Here is an 18715-nt window from a genome sequence, read left to right as displayed (position 1 = left end):
CCACTTATTTATGTCCATGCATATGGCTTCCGTTATCTGCTCTCTATCTTCCCATCTCATAAGTTATGTAAACATCTTCCTGAAGTCTGTCTCAATATTTGCTAAGCCATTTGCTTCTACATCATTGGCAAATTTCAGACTCTTGATTCTCGACCTAGCTTCAAATGATCACAGCACAGAGCCCTGGGGTTCGATGGTTTCCAATTTTTGTACGTGCAAAACCCAAACTGCCAGATGACATACAAGTCAGATATTTTTAATTAGTCAGTTTCAGACCAACAGAGTTCGGGAAGACATAAACAAAATCTGCGTGAGAGTTTGGTGATGTAAGACGAGTTACCAAACAGAACGTAGCTTGAATTAGTACAGAGAGTTCATAAGTAATAGGAGCAGAACCAGGCCATTCGGCCCATCTAGTTGGGATCCATCTTCAGATTTTTGATTAGTACAGGTGTAAGAGGTTATGGGGAGAAGGCAGGAGAATGGGATTAGGAGAGAGAGATCAGCCATGATTGAACGTCAAGAGTACACTTGATGGGCCGAATGGCCTAATTCTACTCCTATTCCTTATTCGATCATGGCTGATCTATCTCTCCCTCCTAACCCCATTCTCCTGCCTTCTCCCCATAACCCCTGACACCTATTCTGATCAAGAATCTTTCTATCTCTGCCTTAAAAATAGCCATTAACTTGGCCTCCACAGCCTTCTGCGGCAATGAATTCCACAGATTCACCACCAGATGCACCGGAGATGGAGGAAGGTTTAGGTGCTCCAAGGGAATTCACATCATGTTATGTTGACTGGTCACATTCCGCCCCAGGCATTCCAGTGGCCCAGCCATCCCACAGACAGGTAGAGTGACGCAACTGTGGTGAAAATGTAATCATTACAACACCCAGCGGTTTAAGCAGAAGTCAAACAGCTGCTCCCCTTCAGCGGGGATGATTGATCCTGGGTCCACACAGGGTACTCACTGAGGGAGCTTCAAGATTGCATTTTGTGTCTGCAAGGATGTTAAGTGGAACAGACAGAGCAGTTAATCTATAAGTGACCGAACCCCTGTAGGAGATCAGATTTCTGCCTCTGAATGGTCCTGATCAATCTCTTAGTGGTTAATGATCTTATCAGAGCCACAGAAGGTTGGGATGGGGGGGGGGGGGGGGGGGAAGGGGCTGGGGGGAAGGGGCTGGGGGTTGAGTAGCACGAGTTAGTTTAGTCAATGTATTATTATTGTCATGCATATCGAAGTACAGGGGAGATTGTTCATTGCAAACAAGTTATCTTTGTCCTAAATATCTTTTTTATTTTGCTGGGAATTGACCGGAGAGAACAGATTGTATCCATATTTTTCTATTTGAATCTGGCAATGAATTGGAATGAATGAGAAAGTGAAGAATGACCACTGGCACTAGATCAGGATGCGGACTTTAGGCTTTAGAGATATAGTGTGAGAAACAGCCCCTACGGCCCACTGAGTCCATGTGGACCAGCAGTCACCCCATATACTAGCACTATCCTACACACTAGGGAAGTTTTACAATTTTACCGAAACCAATTAACCTACAAACATGTATGTCTTTGGAGTGTGGGAGGAAGCCGGAGCACCCGGAGAAAACCTATGAGGTCACAGGGAGAATGTACAAACTCTGTACCGACAGCACCCGTAGTCAGGAATGAACCCGGGTCTTTAGCGCTGTAAGGCAGCAACTCTACCGCTGTGCTACGGTGCCGCCCTGTATGGAGCAGACTGATGGAACAAATACAGTGTGGCTTCAGGCTGAGCAGGGTGCTTTTGGATGAATGTGTGTGTTTTCTTTATTTTGCTGGGTTTGACCGGAGAGAGCAGATTATATTTATATTTGAGAAAGGCGATGGATTGGTATTAATGAGAAAGTGAAGACTAACCACTGGCACTAGATCAGGTCGACCAGCAATCTGACAGCTCAAATACAGTGTGGCTTCAGAAGGAATAGGTGACATAGAAACATAGAAAATAGGTGCAGGAGGACATTTGGCCCTTTGAGCCAGCACGGCCATTCATTGTGATCATGGCTGTTCATCTACAATCAGTAACCCGTGCCTGCCTTCTCCCCGTATCCCTTGATTCCACTAGCCCCTAGAGCTCTATCAAGTCAAGTCAAGTCAAGTCAACTCAAGTTTGTCACATGCACATACACGATGTGCAATGAAATGAAAGTGGCGATGCCTGCGGATTGTGCACAAAAAAGAATTAGTTACAGCATATAAATAAGTTAATACAGAGAAGACAAAATTTAGTCCCTGGAGTTATAAAAATTAACAGGAATTTAGAAGGATGAGAGGAGATCTTATCGAAACGTATAAGATTATTAAGGGGTTGGACACGTTAGAGGCAGGAAACATGTTCCCAATGTTGGGGGAGTCCAGAACAAGGGGCCACAGTTTAAGAATAAGGGGTAGGCCATTTAGAACTGAGATGAGGAAAAACTTTTTCAGTCAGAGAGTTGTGAATCTGTGGAATTCTCTGCCTCAGGAGGCAGTGGAGGCCAATTCTCTGAATACATTCAAGAGAGAGCTGGATAGAGCTCTTAAGGATAGCGGAGTCAGGGGGTATGGGGAGAAGGCAGGAACGGGGTACTGATTGAGAATGATCAGCCATGATCACATTGAATGGCGGTGCGTACAGGCTCGAAGGGCCGAATGGCCTCCTCCTATTGTCTATTGTCTATAACAGTCCTGATGGCCTAACTCTCTCTTAAACTGACGTTTCGGGTCGAGATCCTTCTTCAGTCTGAAGAAGGGTTCCAACCCGAAACATCACCATTCTTTCTCTCCAGGGATGCTGAGTTACTCCAGCTCTTTGTGTCTGTCTTTGGTGCAAACCAGCATCTGCAGTTCCTTCCCACACATAAATGTTTGTGTTTAATTGTCAGAGTGTGAGTGGTGAGCGGTGGGCGGGGTCAGGGAAGGTGGGCGGGGTCAGGGAAGGTGGGCGGGGTCAGGGATGATGGCCGATGGGGTTGCCCAAGGGGGGCGGGGCCCGGGCCCCGTCGCGCAATGGGCGTGACCAGCGGTGATTGACGGGTCTGGAGGCGGGATTAGTGCGGACGTGCGGTTCTGGGGGCCGGGTCAGTGCTGACTTGGTGGGCGGGGCGGGTGGCAGCAGTGCACATGTGCGGCCGGCAGTTGCCCGGCGGAGGGGGGGAGGGGTCAAAACGAGTGGGCGGGGCCGGAGGCGGAGACAGCGATGATGGGCAGACCTGGGGGCTGGGCTGGTCTTGGTGGCAGCAGCGCGCATGTGCGACCGCTGGTTGCCAGGGGGATGGGGAGGGGCCGGGTGGTTGCCCGGGGGAGCGGCCCATAGGCGGGCGATGGGGGCGGGCTGGTCCGCGGCACGGAGGGGGAGGGGAGAGGCGGTCGGTGGAGGCGAGGGCGGAGCCAGCGAGGAGGGCACACACAGTCGCGGGGGGGGGGGGGCGAGGCCTGGCTTAGTTGGCGGTGCGGCCTCGGCCTCTGCCCGCTGCACTCTCCCCGATCCCCGGCGACAGCCCACCGCCCGGCATGGAGCGCGTCCCCGACCCTGCTGACGGATGGTGAGTGCGGAGCGCCGGCGGCCCGGCTCCTTACCCCGGCCGGGCATCGCGGATCGCAGGCCTGGGCCGCTCGCTGCCCCCCTCCGTTCCTCTGCCACCCCATTCTCCCTCCCCCCCTCATCCCTTCCTCCCCCCCCACCTCCCATCCCCCCCCCCCTCATCCCATCACTGCCTTCGGACCGGGACCCCCTTCCCTGCCACCGTCTGCTCCTCGCTGCTTCTGCCCACCTCCCCCTGCCCGTGTCTGCCTCTTCCTTCCCATTCCTCCCCATTCCTCCCTTTGCCCCTCTCCCCCTCCCTTTGCCCCCCTCCCCCTCCCTTTGCCCCCCTCCCCCTCCCTTTGCCCCCCTCCCCCTCTCCATTTACCCACCTCCCCTTTGCCCCCCTCCCCCTCTCCATTTACCCACCTCCCCTTTGCCCCCCTCCCTTTGCCCGCCTCCCCCTTTGCCCGCCTCCCCCTTTGCCCGCCTCCCCCTTTGCCCGCCTCCCCCTTTGCCCGCCTCCCCCTTTGCCCGCCTCCCCCTTTGCCCGCCTCCCCCTTTGCCCGCCTCCCCCTTTGCCCGCCTCCCCCTTTGCCCGCCTCCCCCTTTGCCCGCCTCCCCCTTTGCCGCCTCCCCCTTTGCCCGCCTCCCCCTTTGCCCGCCTCCCCCTTTGCCCGCCTCCCCCTTTGCCCGCCTCCCCCTTTGCCCGCCTCCCCCTTCTCCCTTCCTTTGCCCACCCCGCCTTCTGCGACACCTCCACCTCTCTCTTTCTCCCTCTGCCCGCCCGCCCACCCACCCCTTTCTCTCTCCCTCTCCCTTCCTTTGCCCGCCTCCACCTCTGCCCTACCTCACCCTCTGCCCACCACCCACTCTCTTTCTCCCTCTGCCCACACTTCCCTCTTCCTTCCTCTGCCCACAACTCCCTCTCTCTCTCTCTCTCTCTCTCTCTCCTTGTCCCAGCTCACCTTCCCTCTTCCCCTGTTTCCTCCCCCTCTCCCCAGCCATGTCGGCCTGCTGGTATTCTACCTGGATTTGTATGTCTGGTAAATTATATCCAAAATTGGCTTCATCACAGGAGACCGGTGGTGGTGGTGGAGGGCTGTTTTGCTGATTGTAGGTCGACGTGAATAGTTGGGATATTATTAGAAAATTTTCTCAGGGATAGAGTGAAACTGCACTGGGAAATGCAGGGATTGATCCCACTCCCTTTCTCCCCCTGTCTGCGTCTCCCTGCCACTGTCCTCCTTTCCCTCTCTGCTGCTGTTTCTTTTCTCTTTCTCTGTCTCCCTACAATATTGAAGCCAGCTTAATCTGATTTTTTAAATTTCTGTCTTTTGTGTGCATCAATTGATGAGGTCTAGGCCTTGATCTTCAATGAAAGATAAATCTGGGAATCACTGACACAAGGTTAAGATACTATCTTGGGTTTGCTGTCCTACACATGAAAGGATGTAAAGGTATCATTGAAGTTTGCAGGATTCTGAAGACATTCCATAAAACTGAGCCGGGTTAACTGACCCAAGGGGTCAGACTCAGATGGGATGATGAGGAGGGAGTTAGGTAAATTTGTTCAACAGACGGATAGTTGAGTTGGAAGGATACTGAAGACACACATACCCAAGGTGAGAAGATATCAATCTTTTTGTGTTGATTTGAAGATGGTATGATGTGATGTAATTTATGAGAAAGTTTAGGACATCCTGAAGGTTTAATTTAGCATTTTGGACTCAATCCCATTTGTTAAAGATAACATCTGCCATTAAATGGAAGCGTTGCTACCTTTGTAGAAGGATGTAGTTTTGACATTCTGAATTTCAGGCAATGCGCTCACAAATCAACCATGGTAAGGCATTGAATGAGACTTGTTTCTTGAGGAATGGTTCTGATCCGAGTGGCAACTGACATGTTTTACTGTTACTGTGGTTGGGCCTCCTGTTGCAGTTTTCATCTTCCCTGACATTTGGTTGGATTGGTTAACAACAATGGCATGTCTGAAGTTGATAGACGTTGTCTCGCATTACATGATGCTCTCACGTTCACTCGCATGCTGCACTTTCGCCTTCTCTCGCTTTATTTCACTCTCGCGTTTCCTTTCTCTCTTGCTTTCTTTCTCTCTCTCTCGTTCTCTTGCCCTTTCTCGCTTTCTCCCGCTTTCTCTCTCTCTTGCTTTCCCTCTCTCTAGAGTCGTGATGACTTTTTCTGGTAATATGTTATGATTGAGCGTTCATGGCTTGAGTTCGTTGACAAATCTTTTACTTTGATTTCGGTGAAAATCTGCATCATTGAGGTTGCGTTTATAGAAAACACATCCTGTGGGAGAGCTTCAATGTCCTGCTACACACCATGCACAGGAAATCCCTTTTGAGAATCTGAGCTTCCCCACATAAGCAGCAGATTGTGCTATTTTTATCCAGCTTTTCAGAGACTGATTATGATTAATCCAGGCTGCTCACATTCACCGGAGTCTTCGTCTTAGAGATTTAAACCAAGGCAGGCAGAGAGATTTTACTGTGAGTGGAGGCAGAGAGCAGGTAATCAGCTGGTGTCTCTGGGGTTCTGTCCATACCAGTAGCCAGTGTGGACCCAAGTGACTGCAGATGCTGCAATCTTGAGCAGAACAGCTGGAGACGGGTTAAGAATGGATGGTGATTGGTGGATTAACTGACAAAGGCTAAAGATGAAAAGGACAACAGATAAAGAAAAAACAGCACCTCATATTTCGCTTGTGTAGCCTACAACGCAACGGTACACGCATCGAGGTTTCCAATCTCAAGTAATACTCACCCTCTCTTTCCTCTGACCCTCCCCCCACCCACCCCAGTGCACACACATTTCTCCCACTATTCCCCACTACACTAGTCACCCTATTCATTTCCTCTACATGTATCTCCCATCCTCTTTTCCCTCCCCCCCTTCCACCTATCTCTCCATCTGCTTTTACATTTCACTCCTCACCTTGCCTTATCTGACACTTATTGTCTTCTTGTCACCTCTAGCATTTGTCACTTACTCTACCCACCACCCCCTCACCTGTCAGCCTTTGTCCAGTCTTACCTCTTTTCCCGCTTTCTCCCTGTGCTCCATCATATGAAGAAGCGTCCCAAACCAAAACTTTCTTTGTCCATTCCCTCTTCAGATGCTGATTGGCCAACTGAGTTCCTCCAACATTTTTTTTTTTTGCCCATAGCCAATCTCTAAAAACTTTTTGTTTAAAAGCCTCCCGCTGTTCCTCCTCTGTGATTCTCTCATCTCCCTCTCCCCCGACTCTCAGTCTGAAGAACAGTCTCGACCCGAAATGACACCCATTCCTTCTATCCAGAGATGTTCTCGCTGAGTTACTCCAGCATTTTGTGTCTAATATTTGGTGCAAACCAGCATCTGCAGTTCCTTCCTGCACAAAATATGTTTCATGTCTGCTTTTGACTTTTACTTCTGTCTTTCATTCTGCCTTTGTGGGCTGTTCACCTGTGTTACTTTTCTTTATCAGGAACTTTTCTTTTGTCACCCGCAACAAGGCTATTGGGCATCACACCGTAAGTTAATACTTTCAGTTGATTGGATCCAAAGCACTGATAAACGATCCTTAAACCTTTGCCCCTCTTGCCTTTTTCAGCAGAGGCTGATCGCAGGACATCAGATGGAGTAAGAGCGAGCATTTTACTATCTCCCTCCTTGATTGGGTTTTGGGCATAAATTCTTTTGCATGAGGCTTGATGGCAGTTTACTGATAATTTGATTAGCTGCCTGTGGCAGTTGACTCCTGAAAGCCTGTAATCCTCTGTTACAGTGGATAATTAATCTTAGTTATGTACTTATCTCTATTTGAATCCATTTCTGATGCAACGTGTTTTATATCAGTGGATGAGGAAGCAATGGCCTCTATCTTTCTCTTGGTTGACTTGCCACCACTGCTCTTTTCTCATCTCCACTCTCTTTGCCATTCACAACTACGCTTGTTCATTTACGATCCTCCTCTGCCATAGCATGCCTGCTTGTCCACATGTGCCACTGTCTGCTCTTGCTGTGGCCTACTTTTGCATTCTTGCCATTCGTCACACCAACCTGTTATTCTGCTCCTTCTCTGTCTTGTGGTGTGTGTTGTGTGAGTGTTGTACAAGTGTTGTGTTGTGCGAGTGTTGTGTTGTGTGAGTGTTGTGTGAGTGTTGTGTGTGAGTGTTGTGTTGTGTGAGTGTTGTGTGTGTGAGTTGTGTGTGTGAGCGTTGTGTGTGTGAGCGTTGTGTGTGTGAGCGTTGTGTGTGTGAGCGTTGTGTGTGAGCGTTTGTGTGAGCGGTGTGTGTGTGAGCGGTGTGTGTGTGAGCGGTGTGTGTGTGAGCGTTGTGTGTGTGAGCGTTGTGTGTGTGAGTGGTGTGTGTGAGCGTTGTGTGTGTGAGTTGTGTGTGTGAGCGTTGTGTGTGAGCGTTGTGTGTGTGAGCGGTGTGTGTGTTGTGAGTGTTGTGTGTGTGTGTGAGTGTTGTGTGTGAGAGTTGTGTGCGAGTATTGTGTGTGTGTATGTGTGTTTGTGAGTGTTGTGTGAGTGTTGTGCGAGTGAGTGTGTGTGCGAGTGTTGTGTGTGCGAGTGTTGTGTGTGCGAGTGTTGTGTTTTCGAGTGTTGTGTGTGCGAGTGTTGTGTGTGTGCGAGTGTGTGTTGTGTGTGAGTTGTGTGTGAGTGTTGTGTGTGTGTGTCTCTCTCTTTCTCGTTGCCTATGATTGATGTTGCTGTGGGCTGCCACATTGAAGATCACGTCAGGGCTAGTGGTGGCTGAGCCAGTAGTTGCAGAAAGAACTTTTTGTCAGAGCAGCAGCTTTCATTGGGACCACAGAGCAGGTTTGTGCTCCTGCCAAGTGTCTGCTTTCATTCGTGTGTGCTTGAGGTAATCAGTTCCTTGTGCTCACTGCCTACGAGAATCAGAATTGCCGTTGCCCTCGTTTTTAGTTTAGTTTAGGGATGCAGCGTGGAAACAGGCCCTTCGGCCCACCGAGTCCATGCTGACCAGCGATCCCTGCACACTTGCACTATCCTACACACACTAGGGGCAATTTACATTTATACTAAGCCAATTAATCTACAAACCTGTACGTCTGTGGAGTGGGAGGAAATCCGAGAGATCCCGGGGAAAACCCACACAGGTCACGGGGAGAATGTACAAACTCTGTACAGACAGCACCCGTAGTCAGGATCGAACCCGGGCCTCTGGCGCTGTAAGGCAGCAACTCTACCGCTGCGCCACCGTGCTGCCCATTTTATTGTGCATGCCTTTTGATTCATGTATTGGACTTCAGTAAGTGTAAGATCCAGCCTTCTCACCTGTCACTGCATCATGCTGCACCTGTTTGTGACATTGTGCATTCTGCAGCAAGCCCACCATGGCAGGTTATGAAGGGACCTGAAGTTTTGATGGAACCAGTCGGGAGAAACTATTTCTTCTGGCAAATGTATCCATAATTAGCAATCTCAGATTTCAACTAATTGTCAAAAGAGCCATGGAGCTATGATTTGAAGTAGCGAGTTGTTAACATTAAACATTGTGCGTGCATCAAACCCCGAGGCAATTGAACGGCAATTGAACTTTTACTTTTACTTTGAGAGTTTGCACATTTAAGGGAGAAAAACTATGTAATGGGCAGTCACTTCAGAGGGCCACTGACTCAACACACATATTCAGTAAAGCGATAGATTTGTGATGCTGGTAAGGCAAACGATTTGGAGAATCACAGAAAATTCACAAAAAGGGGGGCCCTTCAGCCTGTTATGTCAGTGCTGGCTTCTCAACATACTGATGGTGGTGAACGAGCTTTGTGATTGCTGTTGTTGCCGGATTGGGAGTTGCGGGATTTGCATTAAGTGATGACGAAGCAGCAAAGATTATATTTGCAAGTCATGATCGTGTTTGATTTGGAGGAGAACCTGCAGGTAATGGCATTCTCGTGTAGCTGTTACTCAAGGTTTGAGAGGTTGTGCAAAGCGTTGTGGTGGAGGGTGGATGCTTACTGCGGCACGGTGATGTAGCAGCAGAGTTGCTGCCTCACAGCGCCAGAGACTCGGGTTCCATCCTGACCACGGGTCCTTGTCTGTATGGAGTTTCTACGTTCTGCTCATGACTTGCGTGGATCTTCACCGAGATCTTCAGATTCCTTCCACACTCCAAAGACTAGCAGGTTTGTAGGTTAATTGGCTTGGTATAAATGTAAAGTTGTCCCTAGTGTGTAGGATAGTGTTAATGTGCGGGGATCGCTGGTCGGCGTGGACTCAGTGAGCCTGTTTCCGTGCTGTATCTCTAAAAACGAAAACTAAATAAGTTGCTCCATCCTAGGTGTTGTCGAATATTGTGAGTGCCATTGAAGTTTTATCCATGGAAGTGAGTAGTTTTGTGTTGTGAAAGATAGAAATGCTTTGGAGAATCTTGTAATAACTTTCTCAACATACAATTGTCATGGGATTTATGAGGCAGGTTCAGTTAAGTTTCTGATGCTAAGTGGATGATGGAACATTTTATGTAATGTCACCAAATAGTGAGGGTTTGGGGATGTGCTCTGTCGATTTTTGAAACTCACTACTTATATGGCGGATTTTGCATGTCATTTATCTACTGCTGCCAGAGTGTTAGAAACGAAGAACTGCAGATGCTGGTTTACAAAAAAAGACACACAGGAACAAATCTGTTGGTGCTTGCTTTGAAGCTTCTATATCTTCTGCATGAAAGGAGTGTGGAGAAGAACGAATGCCCAATTTAGATTTTCAGGCAGCAGAGTGGCGCAGCGGTAGAATTGCTGCCTCACAGCACTTGCAGCGCCAGAGACACGGGTTCGATCCCAACTACCGGTGCAGTTTGTACGGAGTTTGTACGTTCTCCCCTGTGAATGTGTGGGTTTCCTCCGAGATCTTCGGTTTCCTCCCACACTCCAAAGACGTGCAGGTTAATTGGCTTGGGTTTGTATACTTGGTGTAAGTGTAAATTGTCTCTGATATATGTAGGATAGTGTTAATGTGTGGGGATCGCTGGTCGGAGCAGCTTTGGTGGGCTGAAGGGCCTGTTTCCGCACTGTATCTCTAAACTAATAACTAAATTAAACTAAACTAAAGGTGGCATTGGATAATAAATGCAAAAGATCCCGAAAGGTCTTGATAGGATGAATGTGGAGAAGATATTTCATTTTGTGGAGGTGTCACTCATTGAGATTAGGAGTCACCTATTTCAGCCAGAAGTAAGTTGTGAAAGTTCAGCCAGAAGTAAGTCTGAAGAAGGGCCTCGACCCGAAACGCCACCCATTCCTTCTCTCCAGAGATGCTGCCTGACCTGCTGAGTTACTCCAGTATTTTGTGATACCTCAGCCAGAAGGTAATTTATTTTTTCTGACGGTTAAAGATTTTTGGATTTATTTCTCAATGAGTCTCTGGTAAACAAGGAGGTGAATGGTTAGGTAGGGCAGGCATGAAGGGCCGAGTGGTCTATTGCTCCTTCAATTGTTTGTAATTGGAGAAGACTGGTTGAGCATGTCGCACAGGAACAGTAGAAAGCAATTTCTTTGTCCTTTACTGCCATTTAATCATGGGTCGTATGTAATTTGACTCCATCGATCTCCCTTAGCTCCTTAATAGTCTTGTGTAATAAGAACTGGTTTTGTTTTTCAATCAGCTGTTTGCATGTTGCGTCTCTGCATGCAGATGTGTTTTGCTCATTTACGTCTCATATTACACGTGCTGACAGTGGCAGAGTCTGAGCACAGGATGTGTGACCTCTGCTTCCTGTTGGCATGGAGGAAAAGCTGGTGCGGCGAAGCCTGGGTTCAGAGGCGGCCTGCGCTGGGTCAATGAAAGTGCACTCAGGGTTCGGAGGCTTCGCCAGTGACTGACTGCATCCAATAGCACAATGAATCTGATAGCTATGATCCACATTATATATTTAACCTCCGCTAGTGTCTGAATTACTGCATCAAAGAGGTAATATTGAAAGAAAGACGCTCATTTTGATAATGTTTAATTTAGTTTAAAGATCCAGCACGGATAAGGGCCCTTTGGCCCACCGAGTCCGTGCCGACCAGCGACCCCTGCACATTAACACTATCCCATACACACACTGGGGACAATTTACAATTGTACCAAGCCAATTAACCTACAAACCTGTATGTCTTTAGAGTGTGGGAGGAAACCAGAGAAAACCCACGGGCGAATGTACGAACTCCGTTCAGAAAAGCACCCGTAGTCAGGATCGAACCCTGGTCTGTGGCGCTGTAAGGCAGCAACTCTACCGCTGCGCCACCATGCCGCCCCGCGTGTCTTCGAATGTCTTTCAAAGCAGTACTTTTTGAAAAGGTTGCCATTGATTTGCAGGGAGCACAGTAATCAATTTAGTTTGATTCCAGCTTTGTTCAGAATGCATTGTTCAGAGAATGGATCACAAGCTGCACAGTAGAAATTAGCCTTCTGCTTTTGAACCGAACACAGTTCAGCTGCTGCATCATTGGTCGCAGTGCTTTGGTGAATTTTTTCACAGGCAGGAGGCTGTTTTGCTCATTCCACTGCTCAGGAAATTTGGACAGGAAAGAGGCACAGGGCACAGCGGCGCCACCTGAAGGGACTGCCTCTTCTGAATTCGTAAATCGGCTACAGGAAACAGCTATTAATTACAACTGAGGATATTCCAAACTGCCTTTTGTCCTCCTACCGGGACTACCTCCCTTCACTCTCCTTTCCTTTGCCACCTCTGACCTTTACAGTGTCTCCTCTATCACCCTCACTGTTATTCATCATTCAAATCAATCATGGAATGATGATCTTGGCTCGCCGCTGAGCGAGCTTCCTCCCCCTGACTAATTTCCATCCTGCACTCAAATTCACTTGGACCATCTCCAACATCTCCCTACCGTTTCTAGATCTCACCGTCTCCATCACAGGAGACAGACTATTGACCGACATCTATTACAAACCCACTGACTCCCATAGCTATCCAGACTACACTTCTTCCCATCCTGCTTCCTGTAAAGACTCTATCCCCTACTCCCAATTCCCGCATCTACGCCGCATCTGTGCCCAGGATGAGGTTTTCCATACCAGGTCATCGGAGACGTCCTCATTCTTTAGGAAACGGGGGTTCTCCTCGTCCATTATAGATGAGGCTCTCATTAGGAAATCCTCGATAACCTGCAGCTCCGCTCTTGCTCCCCCTCACACCATTCGCAACATGGACAGAGTCCCCCTTGTCCTCTCCTTCCACCCCATCAGCCACTCCATATGCATACAGCATATAATCCTCCAACATTTTCGCCACCTCCAATGGGATCCCACTACTGGCCACATCTTCCCATCTCCACCCCTTTCTGCTTTCTGCAGAGACCATTCCCTCCTCAACTCCCTGGTCAACTCGTCCCTTCCCACCCTTCCCACCCCCTCCCCAGGCACTTTCCCCTGCAACCGCAGGAGATGCAACACCTGCCACTTTACCTCCCCCCTCGACTCCATCCAACGACCCCGACAGTCTGTCCAGGAGAGGCAGAGGTTCACCTGCACCTCCTCTAACCTCACCTACTGTATCCGCTGTTCCAGGTGTCAACTCCTGTACATCAGCGCGACCAAGCGCAGGTTTGACAATCGTTTCGCTGAACACCTCCGCTCAGTCCGCCTTAATCTACCTGATCTCCCGGTTGCTCAGCACTTTAACTCCCCCTCCCATTCCCAATCTGACCTTTCTGCCTGGGGCCTCCTTTGTCAGAGTGAGGCCCAGCACAAATTCGAGGAACTGCACCTTCTATTTTGCTTGGGTAGCTTACATCCCAGCGGTATGAACGTTGACTTCTCTAATTTCCCTCTCTCTCCATCCCCTCCCGTTCCCAGTTCTCCAACCACTGTCACCGATTATATTCTATCTCTGTCCCTCCCACTCCCCTGACATCGGTCTGATGAAGGGTCTCGACCCGAAACGTCACCCATTCCTTCTCTCCAGAGATGCTGTCTGTCCCACTGAGTTACTCCAGCATTTTGTGTCTATCTTTGATTTAAACCAGCATCTGCAGTTATTTCCTACTCACATTATTGGAAGCCAGGACTATGATCCATGGTATGCAAGTTCAAAGTGAATGCTTCGAGAAGTTGAGCGTGGACTTAATTATACATTGATAGATTTGTTTAAGATCAACAGAAGTGAATCTGAAGCTGTGCATTGCTTAATATTGTCAAAGCAAGAAACTGCAGATGCTGGTTTGTAAAAAAGGACATAAAGTGCTAGAGTAACTCATCGAGTCAGGCAGCATCTCTGGAGAACATGAATAGGTGACATTTCAGGTCAGGACTGAAGGTGTTTGAAGGGTCCCGACCCATAACGTCATCTATCCATGTTCCCCAGAGATGCTGCCTGATCTGCTGAGTTGCTCCAGCACTTTAGTGTCCTTTATTGTTTAGTAATAGAAGCATAGAAAATAGGTGCAGGAATAGGCCATTCGGTCCTTCGAGCCAGCACCACCATTCAATTTGATCATGGCTGAAATAGAGAGATGACCATTCATCAGAACCAGGGTGGAGGGTCCACTATCGGCAAAAGGAATGGACACAGAATTGGAAGTGTTCAACAGCATGCCTCATTAGACCTCATTAATATGGGAGATGAAGCTCGGCCTTCTGCTGGCAGCTCATCCTTCAGGATCATTTTATTTCAGACTTTCATCATAATTTTCTAAATTAGAAACACTTTTCTAATCTCTTGTCCTCGGATAGTCTCCCACGTTCCAGGAATCAAACCGGTGTGTGATCATTGACTTTTTTGTCCCAAATATATATTTCCCAGGCAAGGAGCACTTGGCGAGATCAGACCTGTACTCTATTCTGGGCGTGGTCACTCCAGGGCCCTGTAAATTTCATTTAAAGACTTTTTATGGTCCTCAAATCCTTTTGAAATAAAGGCCAACATGCTGTTTGCTTTTTAAAAATTTCTTCTTGTTCTTCCACTGGAATGTTCAGTGTAGAAGAACACACAGGTTCTCTTAAACACATCCTTTCAATCTCTCACCAACTTCTTAAAAAAAACAACAATATTTTTTAAAAATAGAAATGCTACCTTGCTCCACCACTCACTAATCACTCAGCTTGTCTTTGCTTCCTTGAAGCCTTCCTTCCTATCTTTTTTTGCCAACCAAATTTGTATAATTGATGGTTCTCACGATTCTCCTCATCCAGGTATTGATGTGTTGAGAATACACCACTCTGTGCAGCACCTTGTTAGATGCTTCTTCCCAACCTGAAATAGACCTGTTCATTCCAACATTTTTTTTCTGTCAACCAATCTTCAATCCATTCCAATTTGTAATGCCTAATTTATGCACTCTGATTTTGTTAAATAACCTTTTGTTTGGTGGTACCTTTGCCTAGGCATTCATAATGTTCAAGTAAATCACATTATTTGTTAGATATCTTTTAACAAATATATCACAATATTTGTTGGATATGATTTGCTTTTTAGTGACTTAGCCCATTCTATTATTCTTTTATGTGCTATTTTATCAGTTTATACAGCATGGAAACAGGCTCTTTGGCCCACTGAGTCCATGCTGACCTGCGATCCCCGAATACACATGCAGTCAAACACACTAGGGACAATTTACAATTTTCTTTACCGAAGCCAATTAACCCACAAATCTGTATATCTTTAGAATGTGGGAGGAGACCAGACACCCGGGGAAACGTGACCACACGGTCACGGGGAGAACGTACAAACTCCGTACAGACAGCACCCATAGTCAGGATTGAACCCGGGTCTCTGGCGCTGTAAGGCAATTGTGCCTCCCGAATAGTTCCCTAATAGATTTTATCAATGTCCATATTACTGATGTAATACCATCAGACCCGCCCATTTTTCTCTCCTTCCTTTTAAACAGTGGCATTACAATTGCCTGTGGAACCATTCAATTACCTGTGGGATTTGAAAGCTAACAATTGGTGCATTCACAAACTCTATCACCGCCACCTTCAAAACTATGGATGCAGGTCATCACTCATGGGGATTTTCGACTTTTAATCCATTCATTTTTTGAATACATTTTACAATTGTAAATGACCTTCAGTCCCATAATTGCTCACTATTCCCAGGAGGTATTTTGTGGTCTTCGGTAAGGACAGATATAATATTTGTTTAGTGCTTTTCCTTATTCACTGATACAATCTCTCACGTCCCAGTCTATAAGGGATCCACAGTATGCCAATCTTTTCCGTACATCTCTAAAGTATGTAGGAACAAAAACTGCAGATGCTGGTTTAAATCGAAGGTAGACTCAAGATGCTGGAGTAACTCAGCGGGTCAGGCAGCATCTCTGGAGAGAAGGAATGGGTGACATTTTGGGTCGAGACCCTTCTTCGCTCTGTTTTCCTACCTACAGAACTGTAATGCATGTCTGCTAAAGATATAAACATTCTAGGTTTTAAAAATTCACAACGTTTGTAAGATAAAACTGAGTTATGAAAAAAATGCTTCCGTGTGAGGCCACACACGTGACCAGTCACATTTGACCTCTGACCCTAAACAATCATTGTCAGCATAACATATAAAAATTCCACTTGATAAACTTCAATATATATAAGTCATATATACAGTACAAAACAATATACCTGTAATGCTTTCAGAATGCTTTCCACAATTTTTCATATTTTTGGTCACACACGTGACTAAGAATGGTCCTGTTGGTTTCTGAACACACTAGAGGGTGCATGTTAAGTCTTCAATGAATACTTCTGTATTAATCTGTATTCACTAAGGATGAGGATACTGTAGTTGGAGAGTTCAGGGACGGGTGGAGAGAGTGGTGAAATTCTAGAACATATAATCGTGAAGAGAGAAGAGGTATTAAATGTCTCTGCAAGCTTAAGTGGATAAATCCACACAGCCTAATGAGGTGTCTACCATAGCAGCCTGGTTCTTCACTGGCCACAGCTGAGATATAAGATGACTGGTGGCCAGCAGATGTTCACTGATTCAATGTGGTACCCTCATTCAAGAAGGGCAGAGGAATAAGTCAGGCAATAAAATCAGGACTGTGAGTCTAATGTCAGGAGCAGAGAAAATGTGCAGGGAGGAACTGCAGATGTTGGTTTAAACCGAAGATAGAAATAAAAAGCTAGAGTAACAGCGGGTCAGGCAGCATCCCTGGTGAAAAGGAATAGGTGACGTTTCGGGCCGAGACTCTTCTTCGACAGAGAAGTTATTAGAAACATTCTAAGTGACAGGACACTTTGAAAGCAGTTGGCCTGCTTTGTTTGGGGAAATAAACAGTCTGACCAATGTGACTGAATTTTTCAAACAGTAACAAAATCTTGATAAGAGCAATGTAGTTTATGCAGTGCACATAGATTTCAGAAAGGCCTTTAACAAGTCCTAAGGGAAGCTGATTCAATTGGTTAATGCTGTGGGATCCACAATAAGTTGGAAGATTAGATCCATAAAAATTGCCTTGGTAAAAGGAGGCAGAAGATGGTGGTGGTGGTGTTTTTTGAGATTCTGATCCCCACAAGAATCACGCTTGGACCCTTGCTGTTAACGCTCAATGTTATATACATTAAAGATTTGGTAAGAATGCAACAAGTATGCTCAGTACATTTTCAGAATATTTGAAAATTGTTTGTGTTTGTTGATAGTGAGGATGATAGTCATGGCAGTGGGGTGATATTGATCAGTTGGTGAGATGGGGAATGGAATTGAATCTTAATAAGTGCAATGCGAAGCATTTTTACAAAGACTAAGTGAGGACAAATAGAGTGAATTTAGGGGACAAGGGAGTATTGAGGAACAGTCCAACCTCCAGCATACGAGTCCATGGATCCCTGAAGGTGGTAGTACAGGTACTTAAATGTCGAGGATGCACATGGGACATGTTCCTTCATTGGGCATAGTATGTGAGAACAAGGAGGTATTGGTATTACTGGATAAAACATTGGTTAGGCCCCTACTGGAGAACTGAGTACAATTTTGGCTTCCCACTAAAGGAAGGACATGATTGTGCAGGAGAGGTTAATTAGGGTATTATTTGGAATGGAGTGTTTCACTAAAATGGGCTTGGTTTGCTTTCCTTTTAAAGGTGCATTTTGAGGAGGGAACCCAACCCGTTAAGAGGCAGACAACATTATGACTGGCATAGATAGGATAGATGGTAGGAATGTTTCCTCCATAGCTGAGGTATCTAAGGCTCAAAGGCATAGGTTTAGGATAAGGAGTAAAATGTTTGTCAGAGATCTGATGAAGAACATTTTTATCCAGGGGGTGGTTGGAATCTGGAAAACACTGCCCAAGGGAGAGGTGGACACAAGTACTGCTACATTTTACTAGTGTCCAACAGCATAGTTTAGATAGGTGCATTTAGCTCTTTAGTCTTTGTGATCCTGACATTGGGCAGGCAACACAGTCTTCAGGACTTGCTGTTAGGTTTGCAAGAAACAGTATTACTAACCTTATTATATTATCCCCTATTAATACTACATTCCTTTCTACTCCTTCAACCTGAATGGTCCCAACAACTGTTGTCAGTTTGCTCAGTTTGTTGCGTTTCCTGTTCTCACCCATCAAAATTGTGATAATTTTCTGTTTGTTGAATAAGTACAAATGCCTGGTGTTCTTCCAGCACCACTCCTGAATCCCTATCCTTGCCTCACTTTCAGTTGTAATTTCCTGTATCTCTTGATTAACCAGTTCTGCAGTCCTTAATCTCGGAGGCATTGCAGTCTTGCACAACAGTGTGGCCAGGTAACTATTCCCTCTCAATTTAATTGTAGCAACTAGATTTTGAATTCCAGGTTGTCAATTGTGAGCCAGGTACTACCTTTAAGGTTTAGAGATACAGCGTAAAAACATATCCTGCGGCCTACTGAGCCCGTGCTGACCAGTGATCATCCCGTACTTTAGCAATATCCAACACACGAGTGACAATTTACAATTGACAGTGGCCGATTAACCTACAAACCAAGTCTTTGAGGTGTGGAATGAAACCAGGTCACCCAGAGAAAACCCACATAGTCACAGGGAGAATCTGCAAACTTTGTACAGACAGCACGCGTAGCCAGGGTCGAGCCTGGGTCTGTGGCGCTGTAAGGCAGCCACTCCACCGCTGCGCTCGCTGCCTTGTGGTGTTGATTGCTGTGGTTGTTGGTGGTTTCCATCAGCTGCCATATTTTGACGCTGCAAACATCACCG

General features: G+C 46.8%; 1 protein-coding gene across 5 annotated transcripts in view; it reads left to right on the top strand.

Moving 5' to 3' along the window:
• LOC144608210 (retinoic acid receptor RXR-alpha-A) overlaps positions 1-18715 on the top strand; it is a 129538-nt gene that overhangs the window by 44672 nt on the left and 66151 nt on the right. The window contains exon 1 of one of the 5 annotated variants that reach the window (XM_078425767.1): positions 3445-3573. The exons of the other annotated variants lie outside the window; for them this stretch is intronic. The gene's annotated coding sequence lies outside the window, so the exon portion shown is untranslated. Of the gene's footprint in view, positions 1-3444; positions 3574-18715 lie in introns of those variants that run through there. 5 annotated transcript variants of the gene reach the window in all.

Source organism: Rhinoraja longicauda, chromosome 31, assembly GCF_053455715.1.
Source record: "Rhinoraja longicauda isolate Sanriku21f chromosome 31, sRhiLon1.1, whole genome shotgun sequence".
Classification (NCBI taxonomy): domain Eukaryota; kingdom Metazoa; phylum Chordata; class Chondrichthyes; order Rajiformes; family Arhynchobatidae; genus Rhinoraja; species Rhinoraja longicauda.
This window is presented reverse-complemented; position numbering and strand designations above follow the sequence as displayed.